At 37.9% G+C, this 21,929-nt stretch overlaps 1 pseudogene; it reads left to right on the top strand.

Moving 5' to 3' along the window:
• The first annotated feature begins 3,301 nt into the window (after positions 1-3,301).
• On the top strand, positions 3,302-7,467 carry LOC116587917 (annotated as a pseudogene).
• Positions 7,468-21,929: the final 14,462 nt, after the last annotated feature.

Below are 21,929 nucleotides of genomic sequence, written 5' to 3'. Positions count from 1 at the left end.
AGCAACATCCCTAAACATCAGCATGGGTAGGCCTCCCTGGCAGTACTAGCTGTCAAGAAGCTTTCATAATCATACCTCTTGAATTCTATCAGGAGCATTCATTTATACTGTGAAGAAAGATCTTGACAAATGAGCTTCTGTTCAATCTGAAAACAATTGTTCAGAAATCCAAAGTTAGTGGATTTTGTGTCACCGTTTATGAAGTTTTAAGTATATCAGTTATTCATTTAAATTAAATGCATTCTTCCTAATGAAGCATTTGCTTAGGAATTGATAAATTCTATCACTCTGGGAGTAAACAAAGAGAGAACTGAAACAGGTAACAAAGTCAAACCAACCCACACCTGTCTCAGGGGGCTTTGGTTATCTTGCATTCTGTAGAACACTGGCACTTGAGCTGAGATTACTGCTGCCTCCCCTCCAATTACTATGCATCTACTTCTCTAGTCTTCCCACAAGAAGGTCCCCAAGGTCAGCGAAAGATTTCTCTTGTTTTTGGTTCTTCTTCTTCCTCTGTTAGGAATGTCAGGTCACGGTTAAGAGAATATCATATTTTGAGATCATCTCAAAAACAATGAACTCAGCCTTGAAACAGTACATTGGGGAAGAGACTGGGCACATGAAATGATGACGCAAGTCTGGGTAAACCAGCTCAAGAAACAAGGAAACAGGAGATTTTTGATGTGACAGCCAGGACCTATCAAGACTCCATTTGGGTCACTTTTTCCTCCGCCCTAAAAATCCCATTCACATCCTCCCCTCAGATTTCCTTACACAGACACATCAAAGCAACACCATTTGCTCTCACATGTGTCTCCTGATGCAGGTCCTATTCAACACGCATTCAGAGACAACATTTGGTATCATATTTGACTGATTTTATCAACCATAAAGCCTTGAGTCAATAGCAGGTAGAGAAATTGTGTCTTCATCTCTAGGCAGCTTATTTCCTAGACAAAATAACAGTTGTGTGTGGCAAATCCCTATGTGCAACCTCTTATCAAAAATACTCATTGCAAATGAAATAATCCTATTTTTCCTGGAGAGGTTTAAATTTCTGACAAAAAGTCCACAACCCTCCTTATAATTAGGAGTTTCCCAAGTTATTGAAAATAACCAACACCAACACAGAGCCCTTACTTGACCCCTCCAATCCTATGTTAGAATATCCGTACATCAGAACAGTTCTGCCCATCGCACTTGCATGCTTAACCAGCTCCTAAGGTGGTCTCTGAAGTCGTGGCAGATGTGCAAGCTTATACACTAACCAGCCTACATGTTTGTGTCTGCCAGCTGGACCACTGCAGCCTATTGGCATGTAGGTACTGTTAAAATGGCTAAAATTTTGTCCAGGACTTAGAGGAATTCAGACTGCCAGAGCTCCATAAATTAAAGACTGATAACACTCATCCTACTTGGGCCTTCTCCAGCTGTGCATTCCGTTCTGCCCCATCGCCACTTGGTTTGACTTGGTACATTTCCTAAAAACAAGGGCCAGGAGTCCAGTGCTGCCAAGCTGAAAGTCGTTTCCATGTTGGATGGAAATAAGCAATTCCAATTTAATTCTCCTTTAAATCTCTCAAAATAACTTGTAAATATAACTTGATTTTCAGCAAAAGCCAGATGATTCTGACAATAGTTCCCTGCTTTTTTTGTAGAAATTCAATGTGTTGATTGATTTTTTAAAAATTCATCAAATCTTTCCACTAATGGTGGTTGGATGATCAATTTTAAATCTAACCAGAGAATACACCAATTTTATTAGGCCGAGTAAAATATTACCAGGATGATTCAAGTAAAGGAATCAATTACCATAAGGCACCATTTCTCAAGACCCAGACTGTATCAGACTAGACATACTCATTTCACAGAGTTGATGTCAAAGGCTGATGTGCGTTTGTAATCACATGCATAGATTGATCTTCTAACATTATCTTCTGAAGTCCATGAAGGGAAAGCTCAGGCTTTTTAAAATTGCTTAGCCATTGTAATCTTTAATTCAAAAGCAGAAGCTCCGTCTCCACTATCTCTAGGAATTTTTGAATCTAAATGAGCTAACGTACCAAACCAGTGTATTGACCATTCTTGTTCCAAGACTTCAAATCAATAAACTCTCCAAATCTAATAGTTTCAGTAATAGAACTGTTCAATCATTCACTCACAGAAATAAGGAAGCATGCCGTTATGGTCTAGAGCAGCTTAAAAGATAATTAAATCAACACCATTCATCTTCCTGAGGATTGCCTGGGAAAGATGAGAGAAATAAATAAAAGATTGAAGACAAACTCCAAACTTATTTAGTGAAACATTCTGTCTTTTTGTAGGATTCCAATGCATACAAAGAGAACACCATCCACAATGATTTTCCAACACTTTCTCTTCCGTTTACTCTCACAACACCGACTATAGTTAAGGGGAAGACAGAATTAATGGAACAGCTTTTCAGTGCATACACTCATGTAATTTCCCACACGAGGCCACCACACTACGTAAATACGGGAGGCGCCATGCACCTTGTAGTCTCCCTGAATGACACTCTCTGTTGTGTAGCACCTCACCCACTTACAATTTTAAGACAGGAAATCAGAAAGAATGAAAGCACCCTAAAACTAAACTTGCCTGGTTAAATTGAGAGTGTTCCAAGATTTGCTTAAGTTCTACAAATTTTTATTTAGAAAACAAATGGGTCTCCTGGGAATTTTTAATAAATTTAAATATTTTAGTTAATTCAAGCCAAAACATCAGTGAGCCTTTATTCATATTTACCAGTACTCAGTGTTTAAGAATATTTAAGAAAAGAATTTTCAAAATCATTGCCCATTAGTATCTCTGAGCCAAGCAGGGACGGGGTGGTGGGGGGTAAAGGGTAAAAAGTTATAATCCTCTGTCCAATTTTGGGGGGTCTACAAGTAAAATATTTAGAGACAAAATAAGGGTGTGTAGACATTTTATAACAGTCCTGTTTTCTTCCTAAGTAAGCTGAAAGTGGGTTACTTTAAAGTAGCTAGGTGATAAAGTAGCAGTTATACAAGAAATGAGAGGGACAGATTAGGATTATTTTGTTCTTGTAAGGTATTTGCACTACCCAAGAAGCAGTTTGGTGTTATTTGAAAGCAGATTTGTGTTAGTCGTAAATGTATATGCAAAGACTAGAGCAACTGCTGACAATAGTTACGAAAGAAGTATAACCGCTATGAAAGGGGGAAAAGCTAACCATATAAAATGCTGAATTAAAATTACAAAGAGCAAAAAAAAAAAAAAAGCAGAAGACAAATATAGGAACAAAGACAAAGTGCGAAGAATGGAAAACGGTAACAAACATGGTAGATGTCAATCCAACTATATCAACAATCACTTTATATGGCGATGGTCTATGTACACTGACTGAAATACAGAGACCATCAGACTGGATGAAAAAAATAAGACCGAACTATAAATTGGTCTACAAGAAACCCACTTTAAGTATAAACACATATAAATTAAAAGTAAAAGGTTGGAGAGAGATATACTATGCTGACACTAAACAAGAGAAAATAGGAGTAGGTATATTAATTTTACACGGAGCAGACTTCACAGAAAGGTTAACACTAATAAAGAGGGGCGTTACATAATGTTAAAGGAGTCAAGCCTCCAAAAATATATAATAATCCTTAATATATGTGTGCCTAACAGTAGAGCATAAAAATAGGTGAGGCAAAAATTGCTAAAACTGCAAGAAAAAAATAAAAGATTGCACTATTATGCATGAGACTTTAACTCTATTCTGTCAGACATGGACAGACCCAGAAGCAGAAAACAAGGTCAGGGTTGACCTCAACAGCAGCATTGTTCAGCTGGGTACCCTGGGTAGCAATTGCCACTCCATCCAACATTAGCAAATACACACTCCTCGGCCCCAGGGACATTCACTAAGGTAGACCACATTCTGGGCCATAAAACACACAAGGATAAAAATCACTCCACGTCTGCTGTCAGACCACATTAGAATTTCCTAACTATGTGGAGATTAAACCACACCCTTCTACATAACACATGGGTTAAAGAAGACATCCTAAGCAAGATTAAAGCTTTTTTTTTTTAAACTAAAATGAAAACAAAATACAACTTTTCGAAATGTGTAGAATACAGTACCAACAGTGGAAGAAAGCTTGAACGATTGAATGCATATGCATATATTTGAAAATAAGGAAGATAACCAAAAATCTAAGCTTTCACCTTAAGCAACTTGAGAAAAAAAGAACAAATTAAATCCAATGTAAGCTCAAAAAATAATAACAATTAGAGCAGAAATCAATGAAACTGAAAACAGGAAATCAATAGAGAAAATCAACAAAACCCAAAAGTCATTTTTGGAAAAGATCGATAAAATTGACAAGCTAGCTAGCTAAGGAATAAAACGGGGGGCAGAGGGACACAATTACTAATATCAGAAATGAGAGAAAATGCATCAATATAATTCATATGGACATGAAAATGTTAGCAAAGGAATATTATAAACACTTCTATGCCCACAAGTTTGATAACACAGATGAAATTGCTTGCAAGACAAAATCTGCCAGAACTCACACAGAAGAAATATACAATTTGAACAGGTGTTATCTAAAAAAAAAAAACAAAAAAAAGAAACTGGAGTACCTGGCCCATGGGGATTCACTGATGAATCTTACCACACATTTAAGAAGAAAGTTATACCAATACGCCATAGTCTTTTCTAGAAGATAGAAGCAGAGGAATATCTTTAACACACTGTATGAGGACAGCATTACCTAGATAAGAAAACCAGAAAGAAACATTACTGGAAAAGGAAGCCACAGACTTACATCTCTCATGAACACAGATACAAATTCCTCAAACAAAAAGGACAAAACAAAAACAAAAACAAAACAAAACAAAACAAAAACAAAAAAATCCTACAATGTCTAAAAAGAATTATATATCACAGCCAAATGGGATTTATCGCAAGTATGCAAGCTTGTTTTAACATTTGAAAATTAATGAATGTAAGTCATCACAGTAATAATCTGAAAAGAAGAAAATCACAGGATCATATCTATATATGCAGGAAAAACATTTGACAGAATCCAAAACCCATTCATAAAAAACAAAAACAAACAAACAAAAAAAGCAAAACCTCTAAGCAAACTAGGAGTCCAGGGGAACTTCCTTTAATAAATACAGAACGGCTACAGATAAGCTACAGTGAATGTCATCCTTAATGATGTGAAAGTTGAAGCTTGCAAAACTAGGATTTCCCCTCTCCGCATTCCGTTTCAGCATCATACTGGAAGTCATAACTGAAGCAAGAAAACAAGAAAATGAAATAAAATATAGGCAGATTGAGAAGGAATAAATAAAAGTGTCTTTGTTCTCAGAGGATATAATTACCTATGTAAAAAATCCAAAAGAATCAACCAAAAAAAGAAAAAAAAACTTCTAGAACTAATAAGTAATTATAACAAGGTTACAGGATACAAGGTTAATATACAAAAGCTATGACAGATGTTTTAAGTCCTAGGTCATTCAGAAATTGTAAATTTATAATAGCAATGAGATATCATTCCATACCTTTTAGAATGTCCAAATTCAAAACACTCAAAACACTAAATGCTGGTGAGAATAGAACAATGGAGCTGTCATTCATTGTTAGAGAGAATGCAAAATAACACGGCCACTTTGGAAAACAGATTGCCAGTTTCTTATAACAGAGCATACTCACACTATACGATCCAATAACCATGCTCTTGATAGTCTCCAAATGAGTTAAAAGCATATATGCACACAGAAGCCTACCTACCTATAGATGTTTACAGCAGCTTTGTTCATAAGAAGGAACCCAGATGTCTGTCAGAAGGTGAAATGAGAAACAAACCATGGTGCATCCAGACCGCAGAGTATTACTAAGCAATAGAAAGACATGAGATATCAAGACATGGCAAGACATGGAGCAACCTCAAATGGACATTTTTAAGTGATGGAAGCCAACCTGAAACAATTGCATACCATGAAACTCCAACCACAGGAGTCTGTAGAAAAGGCAAAGCTCTGGAAACAATATAAAGATCAGTGGCTACCCCAGCTTGGGAGAGAAGGAGAGGAGGGAGCAGTCAGAGCACAGATGATTTCTAGGGCAGTGAAAATGTTCTCTATGATATTGTTATGGTGGATACAATAAACATTTGTCCAAACCCATAGAATATACAAGACCAAGAGTGAGTCCTAATGTAAATTATGGACTTTGGGGGATAGTGATGTGTAGGTTTATTGATTGTAACAAGGGTAGCACTTTGGTGTGAAGTGTTATAGTGAAAGAAGTTGTGCGTGTTTGGGAGGCTGGGATTACGTGGGAATTCCCTGTCCCTTCCACTCAGCTCTTGCAGTGAATTTAAAACTGCTCTAAGTCTCCAGCTATAGGCCTGTAGGGAGCAGAGCAGCAGACTTGGAGTGGAGACAAAGAGAAGGAGTGGCCAGGAGGCAGCTTTGGGACAGCCTGTGGTGACAGCATGCCAGAGGGGTTTCTGTTTACACTGGAAGCCCTGAAGGTCTTGTCAAGAGAACTTAGAGAGGGGCACCTGGGTGGCTCAGTGGGTTAAGCCTCTGCCTTCGGCTCAGGTCATGATCTCAGGGTCCTGGGATTAAGCCCCACATCAGACATTCTGCTCAGTGGGGAGGGACCCTGCTTCCCCCTCTCTCTCTGCCCACCTCTCTTCCTACTTGTGATCTTTCTCTGTCAAATAAATAAAATCTTAAAAAAAAAAAAAAGAGAGAGAGAGAGAGAACTTAGAGAAATGCCAAGAATCCAAAAGTTGTTGCCTCTGATGAGGAAAACCAGTTACTGGAGTCACTGAAATCCAGAGACGGGAAATTTCAAGAATTGATGAAATTGGCACTCGATTGGGGAAAAATCCGTCATGAAATGTAAGTTGTAGAAAAGAAAGTGGAGAAGAGAGAAGGTGATATTCAGCAACTACAAAAACCCTAAAGGAAGCAGAACAAATACTAGCTAGAGTGTTTACTAAGCAAAAGAAAAACTCGACTCAAAAGAAAAAGCAAGAATAGGTACCATCTCCTCTGAAGACCTAATTAAGCATTCACATAGGGTTAGTGCAAGTGAAACTGTGTTCTCCACTGACTTGGGTCCCAGGTGACCTACATAGACCATATCCGACTGATATAGAGATGAGAAGTGGATTATTGGATCAAGTGAACAATCCTTCCACTAATGGTGTAGACAGTCATTAACCAGGGGATGGACCTGCAGCAGGCAGATTGCCAGATGTCCAGATTGCCAGATTGCCAGATTTTGCTCCACAAAAATCATGGCAGTCAAATGACATGTCAGTGACTACGCTGCCACCAAATCACATCTTGTTGGGACCTCTGGGGCATAATAAGGAAAATGAAGGTGATGTAGAAGTCATGTCAACAGACTCCTCAAGCAGTAGGACTGATTCTGATCAAAAAACATAAGAAACCAAATTCATACAGAATTGAATATGATAAGGGATACCTGGGTGTCTCAATTGGTTGACCATCAGACTTTTGATTTCAGCTCAGGTCATGAGCTCAGGATTGTGAGACTGAACCTGGCTTTGGGCTACATGCTGGCCATGGCGTCTGCTTAGGATTCTCTCTCTCTCTCTTCCCCTTCTCCTACCTCACTTCCTCTCAAAAATAAACAAACAAAACAGAATTGGAAACAGTGGAATTATGTTTCTTAAAAAATTGTAAGCCTGTAAAAAAAAAAATAGCCAGGTAATGATGGCTATAGTGGAATTATGCAGCCCATTAAGAATCACTGGACTTTCTTTTTTTTATTTTTTTTAAGATCTTGTTTATTTATTTATTTGAGGGGTAGACAGAGATAGTGAGCTAGGAGTAGAAGGAGAAGCAGATTCCCTGCTGAGCAGGGAGCTGGATGTGGGGCTTGATCTCACAACCCTGAGATCACAACCTGAGCTGAAGGCAGACACTTAACAGACTGAGCCACCCAGGTGCCCCTGTACTTTCTTTTTAAAACCAAAAATCATGGTTTCAAATCAAAACCACTAAGTTAATATTTAAATAATAATTAAAATTTACTGTTGGAAAAAAATTACTCATTTCAGTGCTGCTCTATAATGTTACATTCCAGTTGTGTTGGATTTGTACATGGTAGTTCGGGAAATAAAAGCTGAGGGAATGACCCATGTACATATCACAATTAGCCCCTGGAATTATTTAGAAAAGCATTTTAATTAAGAGCAGTGGATCACTGAATGTGTGTCATATCTCAAAATAACAAAATCCTCATTTGAAAGTGAAGGCTGGTAGCTTCTATCACAGTAAATGGAAGAAATTGTCTCAATTTGTGCTGTCTGTACCTATTGTAATTTTTGTAAATAGTTTTGTAAATACAAACTTTTGTTTGTAAAAAATAAAAATAAAAAAGCAAAACTCTTCTTAAAAAAGCAATGGCATGGATGGAGCTAGAGATTATTATGCTGAGCAAAATAAGTCAGAGAAAAACAAATACCATATGATTTCACTCATATGTGAAATTTAAGAAACAAAACCGATGATGATAAGGGAAAGAAAAAAAGAGAGAGGAAGGCAAACCATAAGAAAGACTCTTGACTATAGAAAACAAACTGATCTCCAAAGAGGCTGCACCAACTTGCATTCCCACAAACGGTGTAAGAGGGTTCCCCTTTCTCCACATCCCCTCCAACACATGTTGTTTCCTGTCTTGCTAATTTTGGCCATTCTAACTGGTGTAAGGTGATATCTCAATGTGGTTTTAATTTGAATCTCCCTGATGGCTAGTGATGATGAACATTTTTTCATGTGTCTGATAGCCATTTGTACGTCTTCATTGGAGAAGTGTCTGTTCATATCTTCTGCCCATTTTTTGATATGATTATCTGTTTTGTGTGTGTTGAGTTTGAGGAGTTCTTGATAGATACTGGTTATCAACCTTTTGTCTGTACTGTCATTCGCAAATATCTTCTCCCATTCCATAGATTGCCTCTTTGTTTTCTTGACTGTTTCCTTTGCTTTGCAGAAGCTTTTGAGTTTGATGAAGTCCCAAAAGTTTATTTTCGCTTCTGTTCCCTTTGCCTTTGGAGACATATCTTGAAAGAAGTTGCTGTGGCTGATATCAAAGACCCTGCAATTGCACTACTGGGTATCTACTCCAAAGATACAGATGTAGTGAAAATAAGGGCCATCGGTACCCCAATGTTTATAATAGCAATGGCCACAGTTGCCAAACTGTGGAAAGAACCAAGATGCCCTTTAACAGATGAATGGATAAGGAAGATGTGGTCCATATACACTATGGAGTATTATGCCTCCATCAGAAAGGACGAATACCCAACTATTATAGCAACATGGATGGGACTGGAAGAGATTATGCTGAGTGAAATAAGTCAAGCAGAGAGAGTCAATTATCATATGGTTTCACTTATTTGTGGAGCATAGCAAATAGCATGGAGGACATGGGGAGTTAGAGAGGAGAAGGGAGTTGGGGGAAATTGGAAGGGAAGGTGAACCATGAGAGACTATGAACTCTGAAAAACAGTCTGAGGGATTTGAAGGGGCAGGGGTGGGAGGTTGGGGGAACCAGGTGGTGTGTATTAGAGAGGGCGCAGATTGCATGGAGCACTGGGTGTGGTGCAAAAATAATGAATACTGTTATGCTGAAAATAAATTTTAAAAATAAATAAATAAATAAGAAAAGAGAAACCACAAAAAAAAAAAAAAAAAGAAAAAAAGAAAAAGAAAACAAACCGAAGGTTGATGGAGGGGTGGAGGTTGGGGGATGGGCTAGATGGGTGATGTGTATTAAGGAAGGCACTTGTGATGAGCACGATGTGTTGTATGTAAGTGATGAAGCACTGAGTTCTACTCCTGAAACCAAGATTACACTACACGTTAACTAACTAGAATTTTTTTTTACTAATTAGAATTTTAATAAAAACTGGAAACATTTTTTTAAAATGCCCTTAAAAAGGTCTTTATTAAAAAAAAACCTCACACATAATTGGATCTTAAAACAGAAGTTTAAAATAACAAAGCAATGACTAATAAACTAGAAAGAAAAATAGACAAACCCACAAGTCATATACTGTATTATTCCATTTATATGACATTCTTGCAAAGACAAGCTTTAGAGACAGAAAACAGATCAGCAATTGCCCAGGACTGTGAGCTGGGAGAACTGTTCACTATGAGAGGGCAGAGGGAAATGTTTGAGGGTGATGGAACTGTATAAAATCTTTATCATGGTGGTAGTTGCAAGCCTGTACACATTTGCCAAAACTTACTGAGTCCTGCACTAAAAAAGGGGAATTTTACTATTTGTAAATTAATTATTGTTTTAATTTAAATCGGGGAAAATAAACATTAAAAAGTGACAGAAAATATTCATTGCAATCTTTTTCTACAGCTATATATTCTTACTTCTATCAATTCAATTACCTTTTTTTTCACATGTACCAATTAGTAAAACTTAGTTCAAAGATTAGCTTTCACCCATCTTAGCTGTGCTAAAATCGAAACTACCCAGGGTTCACATTTTTTGTGTGAGAATATGAAATGAGTGCATTCAGTAAACAAAGTAAATGATATCTGAGACCTCTTTCAGAACACGTGGCATTGCAATGATTCATCACACATCTGTTTAAGCAATTCTTTGAGGTTTTTGTTTGCTAAATCTTCATTAACTCATCTGTAAGTTGAAAACAAAAGTAATATGAATCCCTGTATAACAAGAGATGTGATTATTCACTGAAATTTAGAATCAGAAAGTGACTTTATGATCAAACACTCCAAATCCACGTTAGGTCCAGATGGGTTGGTGCCCAGGGCAGCTTGTTGGTGACCACCCCGGACCATGTCAGATTATGTCAGCTGCTTTTGCTTCTACTTCCCATCTCCATCCAGCACCTAGTAGAGTACAGCAAGTTGATCATGTCTTTCTTTAACTCCAAAGTTCCCAATGCATTCCCGTCTCACTCAGAGTAAAATCCGGAGTCCATAGAGTAGTAAGCACGGCCTCACATGATATGCCCCCTTCTTGCTTCTGGGACTTCACTTCCTGTGACCCATTCTTTCCCTTCCAGGGACAGAGGACTCATGGCTGGATCTCAGCCACTATGAGGCTGGCTCCTCTATGAGAATGCTCATCCCCAGCATCACTTCATCTCTGGTTCTATGTTTCTTGGTTCCCCCAGGTCTTTATTCAAATGCTACCTGAAACCATCAGGCCATCCTATCTAAAGGGACAACCCCCCATACCCACTGATGCTGTTCTTCTTAGCATTTACCAGTAATTGACGTGCTGTAGATCTTTGAATAATGTTTGATTAATTCTATTCAACTAGGATGGAAGCTCCACAGGGCACGGAAAATGGATAGGAGAGTTACCCAGGGGGAGTAGAATTAGATTTAATTGAAGAACTGTCCACCATCAGCCACACGGTCTCCACGGAACCTCCTCAGCATTCATTCTTAAATGCCATGGACAGCTGATTCCATCACCCTGCATCCACCTGCACTGGAGATTGTGATTGTGCTGCAGTTATCCTGCACCTGATTCATGTCATTGCTGGTGTGAGGGAGGCAAACATGACTTGTCTGTGGGACCATAGCTTTCTAAAAATTGTCTGCAGACAGGACTGAGGTCTGGACTTGGCAGTACATGTACTGACTGGCTGGAACACTGGCTTGTCTCCCTTGGAGATGGGCAAGAATATTTCCTTTGGGAAGAAGAGTGCAAACAGATTATCTCGTGCTCCTGGATGGCTAAACGGACACGAAAAGTCAAACATCTCTCCCCATAGTATAAAGTTGTCACTGGAAGGACTGGCAGTAGCCAGGTGACAGTCCCCTGCCATCTTTTTGCCTCTAGGAAGGGCCACAGACATAGTCCTTGCCAAAGGGACATAAACAGAAGTATATTTGCCATTAACAAGTCACAGCAGGAGAAAAGTCAGATGAGTCCTTCACCTTGCCGTGCTCCTGTGACAGGGCAGTGGAGGTGTAAGGTGTGAGCAACCACAAACTCGGAGCCACAACAGTCTGACCATGACCGGGGACTGGGCTTCTACCTGAGCAAGCAGCAGACTCCCACTGTGAGAAACCCTGAAAGACTGGGGCCCGCTGGCTGTACCGGCTCTTACTCTACCTGACACTCAGAGCTCAGAGCTGGTTTCCCATACGTGACCCTCCGCCTTCTTAAAAGTTGTTCTCACCCTCTCCCAAAGTGAAAAAGTTAAGGCTATGAGCTCATGGCTCCCAAATAACACCAATACACGCACGCTCACGCGCACGTGCACACGCTCACGCTCACGCACATAGAGTGGTGCATCTGCCTAGAATGGACTCCCGAGTGAGTTACCCAAACAAACACGATCTCCTTCTTATTTTTCTGCATGCATAGGTATGAATTATGCAGTGTTCTTTATTAATGATGACGATTTTTTTTTAATGACAATTCTTGGTACCCCATTAAAACATAAAATGGAATTAAGAGTACTAAACAGAGATCACTGTAAAGTGCTCTGTGAAGAAATCAAAGAAAATCTGAAAACTTGAGAGTCAGTGACAAGAAGTGCAGAGGAAAAGCAGGAATTAGACGGTGAGGGGCCCCCTCACATGCCTGAGTATAGGGTTTGGGTTTGATATTAAGTAAATGTGCCCTTAGTAAATGTGTTTAAGATTCTCTCTACTTAAATGTCACCCACTCAGAGAATTCTTCCCTTCTTGGAACACCCACCTAACAAAAAGTCTGTCAGGGAAGTGTGTTGTGTCTCTTCACCCCATGATCCCTTTCCTGTCTGCCTTCATCACTAGAATAGATGCTTTCTGACTCAGTCAGAGGCGGTTTTCCTGCTCAGCCCCCATGTATTCTCGGGACTAAGCAGATGATCTGGCCCAGGGTGGACATTCAGTAAGTATCTGCTGAATGACTAAAACGGGGAATGTTTGTGACAGTCCATGTCACTCTGTGCTTGTGCCTAGACCCACAGCAATCCAGACATGCTGTCCCAAATGGCAATTAAACCCTTCAACCTTAGAGCCAGAAATACAGACCTAAGTATGTGGTAAGTTGCCATGTTCTTCTTTAAGTTTTGCGAGTTTATTTCTCTATCAGTGGGACCAGTGAGTACCAGGTTGCCTTGCTAGAAAAAGCAGACATGAACAGCCTTCCCCCTACTTAGAGAACATGGTAGTAACAGTGCCATGGGAACATATCTTCAAGCCATCCCAGAGCTGGAAAACTCATTACTGAACACACTAAATAATGAGGTGGGCTGGGTTTTCTTTTTCTTTTTCTTTTTCTTTTCTTTTTTTTTTTTTTAATTCTACATGCTGACCCTCACTGGGTTCCCTTGTTACCTCCAAAGCAGTCCTGTCCTGTCAACACACACTGACATTGAAAATCCCTATTTGGGTATAAGGAAAAAATACTTCTGTTTCTGTAATGCCATTCAGGCATGATAAATAACACAGTAAACTAAAAAGTATTTGTCCTTCTCCAAATCCCTTTCCTGAGCAAAGGTGTGTGTTCAATAAATATCCAACCACTTAAGGAATTGCAGAAGAATAAATTCTAGACACTAACGAGATACATAAGGAAAATCAAGATAACAGGTCTTCTCAAGAGTGTTTGGTTGAGGGTGTCAAACCCGAAACTCTGACTGCAGGTAAAATTTATATCTAGTTTTTAACAATATAAGTAAGGCCCCTCAAGGGACAACCTGGAATACGTCAGGCACAGGAGCGTCTCCACAGAAAGGAACTCTCATGGGCGTATACTGCTAAAGACCATGCAGGTCTGTGGAAAATAGAAAGCCAGCATGACCTCGGCAGCAGCAATCCAACAGGGGACTGAACTGAGTATGGTGGCCTGTGGCTCCACTACAGCAGCAAAACAGATTTATTGCTCTGGTTTTTGCTTTGTTTTTTAAGATTTTATTTAAGACAGAGACAGAGCGCTTGAATGGGGAGACAGGCAGAAGCAGGTTCCCCACTGAGCAGGAAGCCCGATGTGGGACTCGATCCCAGGACTCTGGGATCATGACCTGAGCCGAAGGCAAATGCTTAACTGACTGAGCCACCCAGGTGCCTACTGTGGCTCTGTTGCTTATTCAGAGGTGATCAAGTTTAGGGAAAATGATTCATTATAACCAAACTCCTGGGAGATTGATTTATGAACAAGAATGCCAATATTATCAGTTGATAACATGAGCTTCAGCTGAGGAAGCAGTGGGCATCTGTTGTACAATCAATAGGTCTCTTAAACAAATTTATTTTCAGGCTACATTCCTTATTTTACTTAGTTTACCTATTATAATAAGCTCTTAGGTGATTTTCCCAGGAATTAAAGGCACTGAAATTATCACATATTTCTGTGATGTCAAGCTACTGCTCAAAAGATCAAAGACAGTGTTAATTAAGCATAGGATTTACTAATCCCCACAAAATAACTAGACTGCTAGCTGAAAATACATGCGAATCTAGACAATCATATAAAAACAGTGATCAGTTTATAGTTAATGTAAATTCACAACAAATGCTGGAATCAATAGAAATGTTTATCTTTCCCATGGAAAAGTGATCTCTTTGTCTGATTCATCAATATATTTTTATAATAATGGTTTCTTTTAATAATTTATGTTCACGTGAATTATGGATCCCACTGCCTTTCACACCAAAGGCATGCAAATCTGCTAGCCATGTCCCGTGTATCAGCAAATTACTCAAGAAAATGGCACGCATTTATTTGAAACGCTATGAGTCATTACCTTCAGATGCTGTTATTAATTTAAAGTGCAATGCTGAGTGGCACAGATTTCCCGATGTTACCACTAAGTTGATCTACCTCGTGATACGAAACCTGGTTTTGCTGAACTCTGAGCATGTAAGTACTGATTTTTCCTCAAGAGTGTGGCGTTCTCACTTTGAAGTCTAAATTTGATTTTCAATGCAGAACAAATTAAGAAGTTTTAAGCACTGAGTAGATGTCATATGTCTGAAAGCATATGAAGGGATTGTGTTAAAGATGGCCCAGTGAGCATCCGTAAATGGTATATCCGATCCTCTCTCCATGTATATCTCACAGAAGCTATATATCGACCCACTTGGAGGTTTTTCAAAAAGACAAAATGTTTGAGATGTGATAGAATAAAAATACTGATAATAAACATTAACTGAAATTCTTAATGTTAGGTATCATTATATGTCACTAATATATACTAAGTGCTTAATATATGATATTTAGCTGTGGAGTAGATATGATGAGACAATAATAGATATTAAATCATGTATATTGCTATTGTCCCTACTTTATACCCATTGAGCCTTAGTGGGGTATATAACTTCCTCAGTTCAGGGCACCGGCAAGAGGCAGTCAGAATTTGCTCTACTCCCTTATGTGTTAACTCAAGAGACACTGCTTTTTATAATGCTAATACCCTCTGACCCTTTTCAAAATACACTGAAAGAATGAATTTAACAAAACTGATCATACTAAGTTAGATATAAGTCATTATGGGGGATAGAAATAAACTTTACAGTCTATTATGGGTAATACAAAACCTTCACAGCCACTCCAGGGGAGGTGACTGACTGCTGAGTGACCCGGTAGATTTCTGAGATGTCAGGTGGACCAATTTCATGAGACACCATCACTATGAAGTGGGGACACCCACAAATCATTATACATGTTACTGCATCTTCCCTAGGGATTTTTGGGTAGTTTTGCATAATGTCCATGTAAACCATAGAAAACAATAAAGAATCCAGAAAGAGACTCACACATCAATGGGCAATTGGTTTTTGACAAAATGTAGCAGAAGTTGACCAAAGGGCTAAAACTACAAAACATATAAAAGAAAACATATGATAAAATATACTCAACTTTCAGTACATGAAGATATCTCAGTTATGACACCAATAACAAAAACTACACAACAAAATAAATAAATAAATTGGATTTGAATCAAATGTAAAACTTCTGTTCCTCAAAGAAGTCTTCAGAAAATGAAAATGCAAGCCATTGACAGAAAGGGTTTATAATATATTTATCAGAAAAAATAATGGTACTCAGATTATATGTAGAATTCTTACAATATAATAAAACAACTATATCCATCTATCAATCATGGGAAATCATAATGAAAATTAGCAAAATATTTGCAATCTCTTAAAATAAGAATGCATAAAATGGTCAATAAGTATCTGAAAAATGTTTATCTTTATTTGACATCAGGGAAATGCATCTTTACTTGACATCAAAGAAATGCCAAGTAAAACCTCAGTGATATAATATACACCCTAGAAAGGCTAAAATTAAGAAAATAAGCAATACGACGTGGATGCAGAGCACCTGGAAGTCTCACATACTGCATGTGGGAGTGCAAAATGGTACGCTCATTTAGAAAGCAGTTTAACCACATCACTATACCCAGCAATCCAGGCATCACACCCCTCCATATCTACCCAAGAGAAATGAATACATGTGTTCACACAAAGACTTTCAAACAGATGCTCCTAGCAGATTTACTCAGGTATCCAAAACCTGAAAACAACCCAAATGTCTATCATCAAGTTGGGAAGATGAACAATTTGTGGTATACCCATATGTGTAATACTTCTCAGCAATTAAAAAGAAAAACCTATTTATATACTCAGCATCATGGACGAAAGTTAAAACTATGCCAAGTGAAGGAAGGCAGATAAAGAGCTATGATTCTACTTATGTGAAACTGTGGAACAAGCAAAGCCAGCCTACAGTAAAGAAAATCATACCAGAGGTATGCTAGTCATCAGAAGGGATAATGATTCCTCCGTAGGAGGGAGGAATAATTTTAAAGAGGCATAAACTAGCTTTTGGGGGTAGAAATGTTCTATAACTTGTGTTGGTGTTTATACTGATGTATACATTTGTCAAAAGTCATCAAACTATATAATCAGGTTAGATATATATATATATATATGTATATATATATATATATATATTTTTTTTTTTAACTTGACAGAGATCACAAGTAGGCAGAGAGGCAGGCAAAGAGAGAGGGGGAAGCGGGCTCCCTGCTGAGCAGAGAGCCCGATGTGGGGCTTGATCCCAGGACCCTGAGATCATGACCTGAGCCAATGGCAGAGGCTTTAACCACTGAGCCACCAAGGCACCCCTAGATATATTTTTAAATATGAATTATAACCACAATAAATTATATAAGGATGGCTACACTATTACCATCTTCACCTCAGACTGTCAAAAATTTAAAGATGTGACAAGACATTTTTTGTTAAGACTTTGGAGAAACAGGTACTTTTGTACCCTGCTGGTTGAAATGCAAATTGGTCCACGCAATATTTAGCAAACCTACTTAGCATTTATATTTTGATTTAGTAATCCTGCTTCTAGTAATTTACCCTAAAGATATACCTCAACAATACAACTACTATACATATGCATTAGGTTATTCATGGAAACATTGTTTATAAATTCCAATTATTAAGAACAACCAAATCCCCACACACAGGAATTGAAAAAATGGATACCTCTACACAAGGGGTGTATTATACAGCTTTAAAGAATAAGGAAAAGCTCTGTGAACTGATATAATGTGATTTCCAAGATACATTGCTAAGTGAAAGTGAGTGCAAATATCTTTAGTTTGTGACCTTTTGTATTAGAAAGAAAATAACTATGTATCTACTCACTAGTGCACAAAGAAGTACAGAATGTGTAAACAGAAAATAAACAGGAAGTAGGATCAGGAGACCACAGAAGTGGTGGAAGGTAACACCTACCAGTATACTATTTTTTACAGTCTGATTTTTTTTTAATTTAGTTTTATATTTTTCAATGTTCTAAAATTCATTGTTTATGCACCCCACCCAGTGCTCCATGCATAGTCTGACTTTTAAAATGATTTCCTTGTATCATAAACACACACAAAAATAATAAAGTCAACAATGATACTAAAATAGAATGCGAAAAGAAAGCAACCTAATTATATTTCAAATGAAAGACATAACCACACAGAAAAGAATGAAAAGAACTGACTCCACATGACTTTTGGCCAGTATATTTTTTATATTTTTGTTAGATATCCTCAGGCTGAGCAGAAAAATGAAGCATAAACAAATATTAAATTCTAGTTTCTAGTTATTAAGAGATTTGTTTCTTTCTTTTTTTTTTTTTTAACAGTGGGTGTGACTTAGCAATTCTAATGCGACTGTCTGCAAATTCTGGGATTGAGCAAATAAGTAAATATATTGTAGCCAGTTAAGACAGGACTTTCCAGGTTAGGCATAAGGAGGGAGGATTTGAGAGTAAACCTTTTATATTGCATTTGAATTAGACATGCTAGAATGAACCCATGATTGATAGATGGATGTAGATGTAATGTACATATTGACATAAACATGTATAGTTGATATATTGAGAGGTAAATAGGTGTGTGTGTGTGTGTGTGTGTGTGTGTGTGTGTGTGTACACATCCATGTTTCCTGGCTCTGTCTGTTAAGATGAACTAAAGGCAGTAATATCCAGTAGCAGTGAATATATCTCATCATATTATGAAATATCATAATCTTGGTTTTCAATAACTTTCTCACTAAAATTAATCAAGGCTCATTGGAGAGAATACAGATTCAGGGCTGGGACTGGGAAAGTACAAGATGAGACAGAGCATATTGCCATGCCAGAAATGAAGAGAGCATTGAAAACATAATGGGGCTGTAACAAGAGGGCACAGGAACACATTTGCAGGAACTCCCATAGGTCAAAATGCATTTCTTATAGTAAGAATTCATGAGTCCATATTAAAGTGAAGAAATTAATGGTAGAAACTTAAAAGTGCTCACATTTTAACTCCAAAACATAAATTTGGAAGGAATTATAAAATTAGAAAAATACCATTTGATACTCATTACAGAAATAATTCATCCTGGGAAGAATCATTAGTGGGTACTAAAAATACTGGATGAAATATTTAAGGAGAAACAAGATATTCACCTATTCTTAAAGTATCTTCTCACACAATACCTATTAGTAACAAAGATAAAGTAATAACATTGTATTAGAGAAACCTGGGAGACATAACTTGAACAAAATGATCAAAATTAACATCACTGGTAAAGGGGCAAGTCGGTACTATGTGCCATCTAACATAACATATTAAAACATCAGTCTGTGTTCTTTCTGTTACAAATGCATGCCCCGAATCCATTTGTTAGTAAACATCCAGCAATCACAGATCAGAGGATGCTGAACACAGTCACTAGTCTGTGTTTGTCAAAATGTCACAGACCGATGAATAGTTCCAAGTTAGAGAAGAAGTCGGAACTCAAAGCAACGAGTATTCCTGGATTGAATCTTGGGTCATTTTTTCCCCTTCTGCTAAAGCAGACATGACTGGGGTAATTGATTAAATTTGAATAATGACCGGTGGCTAACAAGGAGCATAATACAACTGATAATTGCACTGCAGATATATAAAAGAATGACCTCAATTTCAGGAAACATACACTGAATTATTTACCTGGAAGGAAGAACATGTCTGCAACTTAACTTTAATAGGTTCAGAAAAAACTATAGAACGTATGTATAATTACATTACTATATTATTATTCTTTATATGTAAAATAAATCTGGTATGAACAATTGAGGAACCTAGGTAAAGGGCTTATGGAAATTGCCCATGTGATTTTTGCAAATTCTCTGTAACTCTGCAATGATTTCAAAATAACGTGCTTTTGAAAACTATAATAATTAGGCACATCATTGTAAAAACAGTTAAAAACAAAAGATAAGGAGACCATATGAAGAAAAGTCAAAAAAAGTAAAGACAGAAAAACAATCATACAAATGACAGCAAAAAAAGGAGACCAGAACAATAGAATGCCAGCTTACAAAGTATGAAAAGAAAGAAAGAAATGTCAGCCATAACTTCTATATCCAGTGATAATAGACTCAAAAACTTAGAAGATAGAAAGACATTTAAAAAAATAATAAAAACTCAGAGAACTTATCACTAGCAGACATGAACCACAAGGAAAGGAAAAGTTATCAGAAGAAAAGTGCAATCTTCTGGAAAAGATAAGGACGACCAAAATCAACACATGTATGAAAATATAAAAGAATATATTTTTAACTCTTCTCTTGTTTCCTTTATAATATATGTAATTAATGTGGGGCTAATGGCCTATGTAAAAGTAAATTAGCAGACAATATGTATGACAAAATGCTCTAATAAAAAGACTGAAATTATTGCAATGCATAAAAAATGTAAAATCCAGCTAGATGCTATCTACAAGAAATGTCCTTTTAGAGACAGCTTGAAAGTAAAATGATATAAAATGTTATACTATGCAAACAGGAGGCATAAAGAAGCTGGAATGCTTCTCTGATATTATCAGGCAAACCAAACTTCAAGGCAAGCTGTATCACCTGAGATAATGAGGGACATTTCATAATGATGAGAAGGTCATTGCATCACGAACACTTAATCATAAGTGTGTGTGAACCTGACTGTATCCATTAAGGCTCCACCAGAGAAACAGAATCAGTAGGATATATATATTAAAAGATTTATTGAATGGAATTGGCTTAGATGGCCATGGGGTTTGGCTGGGCAACTGCAGAGTCCATAGAGAAGGGCAACAGGAAGGGCACACTGGAGATCTCAAGCATGAGCTGAAACTAGAGTCCACAGCTAGAATTTCTTCTTGAGAGAAGCCTCAGCTCTTCTACAGATTTTCCACTGATTGAGTCAGGCCCACCCACAGAGTAATCTTCCTTACTTAAAGTACACTGATTATGGACATCCGTGCACTCTAGTAAATACATTCACAGCTTACCCTAGATTAGTGTTAACAACTGGGGATTACAGGCTACGTAAGTTGACAAATAAAACTGAATATCAAACTGAGCATAGAACCTCAGAATACACCAACAAAACCTCACTGAAGGAAGAGATAGACAAACCCACAACCATAGTGGATTATTTTTTAAGATTTTATTTATCTGACAGAGGGAGAGATCACAAGTAGGCAGAGAGGCAGGCAGAGAGTGGGGGTGCAGAGCAGGCTCCCTCTTGAGCAGAGAGCCCGATGTGGGGCTCGATCCTAGGATCCTAGGACCCTGGGATCATGACCCGAGCTCAAGGCAGAGGCTTTAACCCACTGAGCCACCCAGGTGCCCCCCACAGTAGATTTTAATAATGTGACTGCAACTATTTTGTTAAATTTATTGGCAAAACAGAGAACAGTAACAGAGAACAGAACAAGACAAAGAACCAATAAGCATGAGGATTAACTGAACAGCAATATCAACTACCTCAATGAACTCACACTTAAAAAAGTAAAATACCATAATATAAAAAAAAAAATCATTGGGTATGCTCTGTAACATATTACCACAACTCTAGTGGCTTAAAACAACACACATTTATCATTTCTGTTTCCGTGGGTTACACATCGGGACATGGTTTAGCTGTGTCCTTTGCTTTGTTGTCCCATCAGGCTGCAATGCAGATGTCGACGGGGCTGCAGTTTCATCAGATGACAGACTGGAGAAGGATCAACTTATCAGCTCCCTCCAGTTATTGGAGAATCCATTTCCTGGAAGCTGAAGGAATTAGGAACCTTGCTTTACTAAATTTAGCAAGAGACAGAGAGACAGAAACAGAGGCCAAAGACAGAGACTCCAAGGCCCAGTCTGTGAGAAAGACAGAATCTTGTATAACACAATCACACAATTACAGGAGTAATTTGCCCTATTCTATTGGTTGTAAGAAAGGCACAGTTTCCACCCAACTTCAAGGGGAAGGAAATACATAAAAGCATAAGTATCAGGAGGCAGGATCCTGGGGGCCAGCTTAAAGTGTTTCTGTGACAATCCCCAAACCCAACAACTGAAGAAATCAGACTTT

This window comes from Mustela erminea, chromosome 4, assembly GCF_009829155.1.
Source record: "Mustela erminea isolate mMusErm1 chromosome 4, mMusErm1.Pri, whole genome shotgun sequence".
NCBI classification, from domain to species: domain Eukaryota; kingdom Metazoa; phylum Chordata; class Mammalia; order Carnivora; family Mustelidae; genus Mustela; species Mustela erminea.
The sequence above is the reverse complement of the archived record's forward strand: the minus strand, read 5'-3'. Positions and strand labels throughout refer to the sequence as shown.